Here is a 12,090-nt window from a genome sequence, read left to right as displayed (position 1 = left end):
AAAGAGAACGCTGAGTTCCGAGGGTGATTCAGTCTTCTCAGCCATCAGTAAAATAAAAGAGGCAATTATAGCGATAAGAGAGACATTGGAAACTACCAACTTTAAAGTGGACAAATTGTGGAAATGGAGGCTAACGGCGGAGAAAAGACTTAGGAAAATGGAGGAGTGAGAGGATGACTACGATGAGTACCTGCTATCGGAGCCGGATAGTATCATGTCCATTCCTGGATTGTCGGGGGCCATCACAAAGAGAAAAATAGCAGGTAATAGAAAGGCAGCCTCACCTTATAACAATGGACAGTAATCCTGGATTTAACATATTGCAATGGAATTGTCGTGGGTCCAACACAAAAAAGCAGCACTGCAACAGGTGATCAGGTCATCTCAGGCCAGGCCAAAAGTAATTATGCTGCAGGAAACCTTAGCGGATGAAATTATGCTCACATGGTACAAAGTTATATGTAGAGACAAAAAATGGGGAGAGGGCTGGCGACCCTCATTGGCAAAAAGTTGCCATACATTGAGCATGATATTCACCTTAGACATTCCAGGTTTGAATTTATTCTAGTTGAGATTATACCTAAAATTACCAGAGGTAAGACGCAAAGCATTTTCTGCTTGAATATTTACAGCAGTCCTAACGACATGAGGAAGAGGTTTAGAGCACTCTTCAACAAGGTGCTTTCGGTTGCCAAAAACTCCCCGCTCATTATCGGATGGGACTTTAATGCTCCCTATCACACATAGGGATACACTTGGAACACAAAGAAGGGCGAGGAGCTATGGAGTCTTGCCATGGATCTGGGGTTATGCTTGATTACTGATCCGCCGTATCCCCCCCGTTGTGGCACGTCCATAAGCAGGGACTCCAGGCCAGATCTTACTTTTGTAAACAATTCAAGAGGAGCCAATTGGGAAAATTCAAACTTGGATTTCGGAAACGATCATTACATCATACACATAACCATACGCATATCGAGACAGGAAACTAGAGTCTTCAAATTCCCTGATTGGGATCAGTTCAGACAAATTAGGGTGAACAGAAGGAAAGTGGGGCCTCCAGATGCTGAGCAGGAGCCCTTTCAGACATGGGTCATCCAGCTCAGAGAGGACGTCAAGGAGGCCACTAAAGAAATCAGGACAAAGGAAAATTTTGAAGCTATGGAAAGCAGGCTGGCTGGTCTGATTGAGGCCAAACAGGCTATATTGCAGAGATGGAAAACGCAGAGATTTAACAGAAGGCTAAGGAAAAAATAGTGCAATTAAACAGAGAAATTGATGATCATTCGAAGACCCTCGTGAAGCAACAGTGGGATGAGGTCTGTAATTCGGCTGATGGTAGACTCAAACATGGAGATAGCTGGAACCTCCTCAACCACTTGCTCAATGAGAATGAAACAAGGGCAAGCAGGAGAACAGCTATAGCTAAGTTGGTTCATCCGGAAAGCCAGAATAAAACAGAGAGGGATATCACATATAGCCTCGCAACCAAATATCTCCCACTTAACCAAACGCAGGAGACGAGAGCCGCGAGTATAAGGGAGGCATATGTGAAGAACTTGACCGGGACATCACAGAGAGTGAAGTGAGGGCGGCTCTTCAGAGTCTTAATGGTAGATCGGTGGCTGGACCTGACGGAATAACTAGCAAGATATTAAGAAATCTAGATGATGAATCAATATTTTATCTAACAGAACACTTCAATGAATGTTGGAGAAAAGGGGTATACTCAGAGGAATGGAGGGTGGCCGATACTATCCTCATACCAAAGCCAGGCAAAACAATTCACTCTAGACAACCTCCGTTCTATTTCGTTAACTTCATGTCTAGGCAAAGCTATGGAATATGTCATCCTAAATCGACTCACGAAATACTTTGAGCAGAACGAGATCCTCCCATACAACTTCATCGGCTTTCGTCCAGGGCTGTCAACTCAGGATGCTATGCTGCTGATCAAACATTAACTTATACAGGCCAGCCCAGCGCATACGAAAGCTCTTTTGGGATTGGATGTGGAAAAAGCTTTTGATCGTATAAAGCATAAGGCAATACTTGACGTTCTCTCGGAGATGGGTCTAGGTAAGAGACTTTTTAACATGATTAAGGACTTTCTTAGAAATAGACCTGCACAATTCATGCTGGGTGAGCTTAAATCAGAAGCTAAGAATTTGGGAAATAGGGGCACTCCACAAGGGGTTGTGCTCTCACCCATGCTATTCAATTTATCAATGTCCAAGGTTGCAAGAAATCTGGAGAAAATGGAGGGTATAAATTATGTGATATATGCCGACGACCTAACCATACGGAGTGCCAAGGGCAATGCAGGACAGACAGAGACCAGATTACAGGAAAGTTGATGCGTTGTAGAGAACGCACTGAAAGACATCGGGTTGAAATGCTCGGCACCCAAATCAGAACTCTTAGTCATTAAACATCGCAGAAAAGGTCGTAAAGCGAGAGGTTACATTCCAGAAGATGAGCCAAGAGTGTGCTTATACAGTCATGAAGGATCCGCAATCAGGCTAGTTGAAAAAATCAAGGTTCATGGGTATCACATAGACGGAAACAATACTAACCATAGAACAATACAACATATCTCGAATAAAACAGATGAAGTCATTAGGTTACTAAGGAGTATTACCAATAGACACAGAGGCTTAGAAGACAGCGCTTTGAGGCTAATACATGCCTTTGCTCTCTGTCACTTCACTTATGTGGCTGTATTATTCAAATGGAAGCAGGCAGAACATAACAAACTTAATGTGATGCTCACGAAGCTCGGTAAAGTAGCCCTAGAGATACCCAGTAACGCTGGAACCGACATACTCATGAGTCTGGGGGTGCAGAAAACAATGGAAGAAATTGCGGAGGCCCAACCGCTAGCGCAACACGAAAAATTGACAAAGTCACGAGCTGGCAGGAACATATTACAGGCAATAGGTGCAGAACTGAATACATTAAGGAGCCCAATAGAGGCTGAAGTAGAATTAAGGACTGAAGTTAGGAACAAGATCAGAACCAACCCTCTTCCCAGAAACGTGCATCCAGGATATAATGTCGAAAGGAGAAAGGCAAGAGCTAAAATACTCGTGCAGGAAATAGAGCAGCAGCGCCAACTGGCAGCTGTAGTTGATGCTGCCTGGGTGAAAGGTAAAGAAGCATATACGGCCATTGTATCAAATTATCAAGGCCAGGTGCAAGACGCTCTCTCTACTTTTACCAAAGACCGCATGGTGGCGGAACAAGCGGCACTTGCTCTAACCATCAGGAGTAATAAGCAGGCCTGCATTTACAGTGATTAGAAATCCGCTGTAAAGTGTTTTTATAAAGGCTACGTAGCTGGAGTTGCAGCTAAACTTTTTGAAAACATTGGGATTATTACAACTGAAATCCAATGGTTTCCTGCGCATATGGGAAAAGTGGGCGAGACTCGGGTAAACCTCAATGAGGTTGCTCATGACTTGGCACGAGGACTTGCTAACCGTGACAGTCACAACTAAGCCGTTCACAATGAAACCAGGGAATCCAGAGATCATTTAATAACATACAATGACGTTACCAAACACTACTATTTAGGACGCAGACGATTCCCATTGCCACATTCAAAACCGAACAGGGCTCAGGCAGTCTCACTGCGCTTATTGCAAACGAGTACATATCCCACACCATACACCATTAATAAAATATATCCAGAGAGGGAGATTAAGATGGACTGCAATGATTGTAATGGCCTTATTGGAATCAGGCATATGCTGGCGGGGTGTCCCGCGACTCTCCCCAACCTCATTGAAGAATGGACACAGTGGGAGAAAAGGATTCAAAGACCAGGAATACTTTGTTTAGCGCAAAACGACACACACAAGAAAGACGACAGGCGCTAAACAAAGTATTCATGGATTCGCACCAACTAGCCCGCCAACGCATTGTGCGGATTCAAAGCCCATTGTTTCAGGACCAACTAAGGGCAGTCCAGAGGGCCCATTATGTTGCTGAAAGTCTTGGCCTGACAGTGCAATCGTGGGAGCGGCCCGCCTTGGCTTAAAAAGTCGAGCCTCCAGACTTCATTACAATAAAAGTTTTCACACACACAGACGAACGCAATACTCTGACCTACTGCCCATTGCGAACTCAATGCCTAGCCTAGTTCTTGATCACGAAATTCTTTTCGAATTTTGCGAATTTTCTCTTCTCTTAAATGTGCAAATGAAAAAGTCAAGCGGCGCTGACGGCCTACCGAATGCCTTCCAATACGGTACTCAGCCATTAAGTCACGTTACCTTTAATGTTCTGTTTAACGCATCACTCAACCAAAGTCCCTTACCCGCAGATTGGCTCACGGCAAGAGTAGTACCGGTATTCAAATCGGGAAACAGGCTAAAAGCTTGTAACTACAGACCAATTTTTCTAATAAGCACATGCTGTAAATTGCTTGAACATGTAATAGCTCACCATATATCTCAGCACCTTAAATTTAAAAAATTCTTCGTTGAGTATCAGCATGGTTTCCGGAAGACAGTCTCAACAACTACACTATTATTTCGGTTACACATTATTTTGCTTCAGCTCTAGATAATTGTAGGCATCTAGATGTGGTTTTTTTTGACATGGCAAAAGCTTTTGATTTTGTGCCGCACACTTTACTCATGGCAGATTAAGGGATGCCTGGCTTCCTGAGAGGCTGATATTGTGGTTGCAGGCTTATCTGAATAATTACTCACAGTTTGTGGAGTGTACGGGTGTTACGTCTGCTGATCTGCCGGTATTGTCTCAAGTTCCACAAGGTTTCGTGCTTGGTCCTCTGTTGTTTTTACTTTATATGAATGGCATTGCTTCTAACGTCGATCATTCTGTTACAGTGAAATTGTTAGCTGATGAATCCGTGATGTATAGTATTGTCAATAGCTTCTCTTGCCAAACACTACTGAACAATAGCCTCTGTAAATTTGCGGATTGCTGCGAACGAAACGGTATGCAAACCAATTTTAATAAAACAGTTGCTATGACAAGAACCACAAAGAAAAAGCCACTGTCTCATACGTACCACATTGCTAAGAAAACTATTCAGTCAGTAACGTCTGTCAAATATCTAGGACTAACTATCACAAGCAACTTAAAATGGGACAAACATTTGAAGATCATTTGTACAACAGCGTTTAATAGACTTTGCTTTTTGTGCAGGAAATTAAAAAACTCACCGTCAAGTGCTAAACTCGAGGCATACCGCACTTTGGTTCTACCAGTCCTTGAGAACCCTTCCACAGTATGGGACCCATACTACGCTAAAGACATCGCACAAGTAGAACGAATTCAGCGCCTCGCTGCTCCATTTATTGTATCTGACTATCGGTCTTCCTCATCTGTTACTGACATGTTTCAGCGACTGAATCTGGAACCCTGCATGTCCACCGAAAGGTTGCGAGGCTAAAAATGCTTTATTTGATCTATCAGAACAAAATCGGTCTGCCGCGCGAAACTCATCTTTTCCGTGCACAACACAGGTCTTTCAGAATTAACCACTCGAATGTTATCCGCGCGTACTTTGCGAGGGCAAAGATGTTTCAGAAATCTATGTTCCGCTCACAATTGAAGAGTGGAATTGTCTGCCAGCGTCTGTTGCTGGTTGTGCAAATGTAGATTCATTTGTGAAATCTTTGTCATTGGACTTGATGTAAACCTCTGCTGCCGGGGAACCATTGCTGCCTGCAGTATTTTGAAATAAATAAATAAATAAATAAATAAATAAATAAATAAATAAATAAATAAATAAATAAATAAATAAATAAATAAATATACACCTTCAGCCCTCTTTCTGTTTATTTGTCTTCTGGATAAAAATGGCGACGTTGTTTCGAACACTGCTGTTGCTCTTGCAGAACATTTCTGTTCCGCATTTGGTGCAAAATATGCGTACACCTCAACTAATCTTCATTCTGAGTCTGGTACGATACGTACGCTATCAGTCAAGCAACACTTTGTTTTGAAGTGTATGAAGGTCCGCAAACTTTGCCTTTCTCGTGGCGCTGGTGATATCTCTCCCATACTGCTTAAGACCTAGGAAAGCATACTTGTACTTGTCCTACAAGCATATTCAACAGCTGCCTAAAGCCTAGTATGTTTCCTAGCGTGTGGAAGGTTGCACGGGTAGTACCCGTACAGAAATCAGATGCCTGACGTAAAATAACGTAAAATAAGTAACGTAAATATAACGTAAAAATATTGCAATATGTTTCTATTCCAATCTCCTGTCATCAAATTTAGGTAACTGCCGTGGCAAGCACCGGGCGGTGACCCGCAGCACTGCCTGAACAGCTCCATCAAACACTTTCCTTGTTTCTAGGAGGTACCTTTAGGTTGCTTCCCAAACGATAACACCGCCTACATTGAGCTGCTTTTCTTATCTAGTTGGCTTAATAGAGGCGAGGAGAACGCTCAAGTGGAGGTTTTGATGGGACCGAGCCAGCGCACTGAAAATAGATAACCGGATGAAGAGTAGGGTGCCGGTGTGTGCGATTGTTCCGCTATCCCTTAGCTTGCGATCGCTTGTTTAAAATCACGGTGGCGTGCAATGGAAGGTTAACGATGCCGCTAAAACGGATCCCCAGCAAAGAAGAGTTGGCAGAGCGATGTCGTATACGTGTCGAAAGGGCTCGATAACGTTGCACAGCCGCGCAAGAAGTTTTGTTTTGCGCAAATAAACCTATGCGCTCCGGCAGGTGTGAGTAGCCAGTGCCTGAGTGATAGGCGGCAGCCATCTTCTGTTCCTTTCGGACCGAGGCAGTATCCGGCTATACAGAAAAATATCCTGTTTCCTTCGGCATATTAATGCATGCTTAACGCGTACACGCCACTTTGACGCAATGAGTTTTCGCGGTTTTTATGAAGTCGAGTGGCAGGCAAGTTAAGTGGATGCAACCTGAACGCTTCCTACCAATCGCTGATGGTTAATGGCGAAAAGGCATCAAGTCAGAAAGAATTATTTTTCTTTTGTTCGGTTGAATCACGCATAATCAATATTTACACGTCATGTCACATTGGGAGCTATCACGGCTTTCGTGACTTCGACCTGACTTCGACCTGACTTCGAGATCCGACCTGAAGGTGACGAGATGTCAGGTAGCCCGAAGCTTCGATGTTTGGTTGCTGCCTCGGAGATCGTTGTAGTTGTGATGGCTGATGTCACAGGGCAGCCCTCGCTTCGTTGTGTCCGCCTCCCTGGGAATACACATGCACACGCTGTTAGATACGGGACCATTTCCTGAACCTACTTCGAGTTCACCAAACCACATCGAATCGCACCACAGCTAATTAAGGAGCGCAGAAGCACGGATACCACATTCCTGAGACGCGGCACGTGCAAAGTTGGCAGCCCCCACTTCGTGTGCTGCAGGTGCAGCTATTCACTGCTTGACTCTTCCCGAAAGTGAGGCGAGAGCCTGGCACTCTTGCAGGTAAAGCGGGTCCCTAAGGAAGACGGCTGTAATACACCGTGAAAACCTGGCAGCGTCGCCCCCATCCGCCTATTGTGACGGCGCATTGCAAGACGCTGCATTGCAAGACCGCAGGGAGAAGTAAGCCCTCGGACATTGGGGGACCAAGCAGCGACTCTCTTCGCCGGGTGTGACCCCATCGCATGGGCGCCTACCATTGGCCGAAAATGACGACACCCAAGCGGGCTCGCCGATTTGCCGAAAATGGCGTCAACTGAGCGGGCTCTCCCATTGGCCGAACGTGACGTGTCTTCGAGACACCAAAGCGCTTAAGAGACGCAGACCGGGAGCATTCCTAGAGCATTCCTTGATTCATCTCTTTCGAACTTCTTGCGACGGGCCGCAGCGTCCGAGTTTCTGCCAGCCCGTAATGACTCTAAGACTGTTAATTGACTCTCAATGTAAATAATGTCAATAGACCTCCAAGTTTTCATCCCGAAATCCTCCTCAACTCTTACAACGCACACACACACTCCTCAGCGTGCCCGACCGACACGCCTACCGCATGCTATCATTCTCGTACCTTAAAGAAGGGAATTGCGCTAAAAAAGACACGGACGAGTAAGGACATGGACGGGCGCAAACTCGCGACTGATTTTATTCAGAAGGAACACAAATATATATACCTAGATTCTTATTGCCTAATCATTGCCTAAGCGCACATGCCAAGAACGTTTTTTCTTTCTTATACAAATTTATACTGGAATCGCTTACACAATCATCACCTGACTTATCAATGTAAAAAGCTTCTGCGAGTTCACGTGCTACCTGGTTACGACTGCGCCTTAAGATTTTGGTTCTAGCCAGCAAAGGCTGGCATGCTTTATCAGGCGTAGCCAAAGGGCATGCGTCGCAATGTAAGGGCAAATTTGACCCTTTTTCGTTAACCATAGAGAGCTTGTGTTCCCTTAGTCGTTCATTTATACAACGGCCCGTCTGGCCAATGTAAACTTTTCCACATGTCAGGGGAATTTCATACACAACCCCGACCGAACACCTGACAAACTGGGTGGCGTGACGTTTGGTGCAGTCTCGCACGCATTCCTCGCCGGAGACAATCCGGGGGCACAAAGAGGCCAACTTGCGCGGGGCAGAAAATACCACCGGCACACCGTAGCGATTGGCTACATTCTTCAGGTTGTGGGAGACCCTATGAATATAGGGGAGAACCGCCGGTCTGGTCTTCGGTTGACCGCCACCATCTTGAGGTGTTCTAGGTTTCAAGCTTTGCAGAAGCTTCTCTGCCACAGCAGCCACGACGGAAACGGGAAAACCAGCCTTCTGTAATCTGCCAATCTGATAGTTGAGGCTGTCATTTACCAGGTGAACACATGATTTCTGCAGGGCTTCCTTCAGACACAGCATAACAATGGCGCGTTTTACCGTCTTAGAATGAGCGGACTCAAAAGGCAACAGGTCTTTCCGGGCTCGTGGTGAGTACATCCAACACGTGTGATCTGGTGTTAAAGTGATGTTAATATCTAAAAACTGCAATCTATCTTGTTCAGGTAATTCGTGGGTGAAGGTTAGACCCCTCCCGTGTCGTTTAAAGACAGATAAGGTCTCTTGCACGGTAACCATGTGTGTCAAACCGGGTTGCTTCTTAAACATCACCAAATAATCGTCCACGTATCTAAAAACTTTAAGAACCATCTTGTCGTCCAAATAACACACCAGATCACGATCAATGCTGGCCAGGAAAATGTTAGCCAGTACCGGCGCCACACAAGACCCAATGATTGAGGCAATGATTAGGCAATAAGAATCTAGGTATATATATTTGTGTTCCTTCTGAATAAAATCAGCCGCGAGTTTGCGCCCGTCCATGTCCTTACTCGTCCGTGTCTTTTTTAGCGCAATTCCCTTCTTTAAGTATGTACGACCGACTCGCCCAACAACGTGCTCTCCTGTATTCTCGTATCTCTTTATAATGTTTTACCCCTCTCTCTATCTTCCACCTTTCTAGCCGTGGTCAGCTCTCTAGAAGAGAGAAGTAGGTTCCTAACTTAATTACCATTACTAGCGATACATACACATGCCGATACTTACAAATTCATATTCCAAAGCCGGACAGGCCGCCATTGGAATATGAACCTGGCAACGTTTAACGCTAGAACGTAATCTAGTGAGGCGAGTATAGCAGTGCTATTGGAGGAATTAGAGGGCAGTAAATGGGATATAATAGCGCTCAGTGAAGTTACGACGCCAAAAAAAGCATATGCAGCGCTACAAGGCGGGTACGTCCTGTGCTACCGGGGCTGAGCGGAGAGACGAGAACTACGAGTCGGATTCCTGATTAATAGGAATATAGCTGGTAGCATACAGGAATTCTATAGCATTAACGAGAGGGTGGCAGGTCTTGTTTTGAAACTTAATAAGTGGTACAAAATAAAGGTTGTACAGGTCTACGCCCCTACATCCAGTCATGATGACCTGGAAGTCGAAAGCTTCTATGAAGACGTGGAATCGGCGATGGGTAGAGTGAAAACAAAATACACTATACTGACTTCAATGCCAAGGTAAGCACGAAGAAAGCTGGAGACAAGTCAGTGGGATAATATGGCATATAGGCACTAGGAATAGGAGGGGAGAGCTATTAGTAGACTTTGCAGAACAGAATAATATGCGGATAATGAATACCTTCTTCCGCAAGCGGGACAGGTGAAAGTGGGCGTGGAGAAGCCCGAATGGCGAGACTAGAAATGAAATAGACCTTATATTCTGTGCTAACCCTGGCATCATACAATATGTGGAGATGTGTTCGGCAAGGTGCGCTGCAGTGATCATAGGATGGTAAGAACTCGAATTAACCTAGACCTGAGGAGGGAACTGAAGAAACTGGTACATAAGAAGCTGATCAATAAGTTAGCGGTAAGAGGGAAAATACAGGAATTCCAGATCAAGCTATAGAACAGTGATTCGGCTTTAACTCAAGAAGAGGTCCTTAGTGTTGAAGCAATGAGCGACAATCTTGTGGGCATCATTAAGAAGTGTGCAATAGAAGTCGCTGGTAACCCCGTTAGACCGTTAGACAGGATACCAGTAAGCTATCGCAGGAGACGAAAGATCTGATCAAGAAACGCCAATGTATGAAAGCCTTTAACCCTACAGCTAGAATGGAACTGGCAGAACTTTCGAAGTTAATCAACAAGCGTAAGACAGCTGACATAAAGAAGTATATTATGGATAGAATTGAACATGCTCTCAGGAATGGAGGAAGCCTAAAAGCAGTGAAGAAGAAACTAGGAATTGGCAAGAATCAGATGTATGCGTTAAGACACAAAGACGGCAATATCCTCACTAATATGGATTAGATAGTTCAAGTGGCTCAGGAGTTTTATAGAGATTTACACAGGACCAGTGGCACCCACGACGATATTGGAAGAGAGAATAGTCTAGAGGAATTCGAAATATTACAGGCAACGGCGGAAGAAGTAAACAAAGCCTTGGGAGCTATGCAAAGGGGGAAGGCAGCTTGGGATGATTAAGTAACAGCAGATTTGTTGAAGGGTGGTGGGCCGATTGTTCTAGAGAAACAGGCCACCCGATATACGCAATGCCTCATGACCTCGAGCATTCCGGAATCTTGGAAGAACGCTAACATAATACTAAACCATATGAAAGGGGACGCCAAAGACTTCGAAAATTATAGACCGATCAGCTTACTGTCAGTTGCCTACAAACTATTTACTAAGCTAATCGCAAATAGAATCAGGAACACCTTAGACTTCTGTCAAGCAAAGGACCAGGCAGCATTCCGTAAAGGCTACTCAACAATAGACCATATTCACTCTATCAATCAGATGACAGAGAAATGTGCGGAATATAACCAACCCTTATATATAACTTTCATTGATTACGAGAAAGCGTTCGATTCTGTCGAAACCACAGCAGTCATGGAGGCATTACGGAATCGGGGTGTAGACGAGTCGTATGTAAAAAATACTGAAATATATCTAGAGTGGCTCCACACCCACCGTAGTCCTCCATAAAGATAGCAACAAAATCCCAATGAAGAAAGGCGTGAGGCACGGAGATACGATTTCTCCAATGCTACTCACAGCGTGTTTACATCAAGTATTCCGAGACCTGGATTGGCAAGAATTGGGGATAAAAGTTAATGGAGAATACCTTAGTAACTTGCGATTCGCTGATGATATTGCCTTGCTTAGTAACTCATGGGACCAATTGCAAGGCAAAGCAGAAGAGAGGGTCTAAAAATTAATCTGCAGAAAACTAAAGTATTGTATAAGAGTCTCGGAAGAGAACAGCAATTTACAATAGGTAGCGAGGCAGTGGAAGTGGTAAGGGAATACATCTACTTAGGGCAGGTAGTGACGCCGGATCCGGATCATGCGACGGAAATACTCAGAAGAATATGAATGGGCTGGGGTGCGTTTGGTAGGAATTCTCAGATCATGAACACCAGGTTGCCATTATCCCTCAAGCGAAAAGTGTATAATAGCTGTGTCTTACCAGTGCTCACCCACGGGACAGAAACATAAAGGCTTACGAAAAGGGTTCTGCTTAAATTGAGGACGATGCAACGAGCTATGGAAAGAAGAATCATGGGTGTAACGTTAAGCGATAAGAAAAGAGCAGA

Source organism: Dermacentor albipictus, chromosome 9 (assembly GCF_038994185.2).
Source record: "Dermacentor albipictus isolate Rhodes 1998 colony chromosome 9, USDA_Dalb.pri_finalv2, whole genome shotgun sequence".
Lineage (NCBI taxonomy): Eukaryota > Metazoa > Arthropoda > Arachnida > Ixodida > Ixodidae > Dermacentor > Dermacentor albipictus.
Note: the sequence above shows the minus strand (reverse complement) of the source record.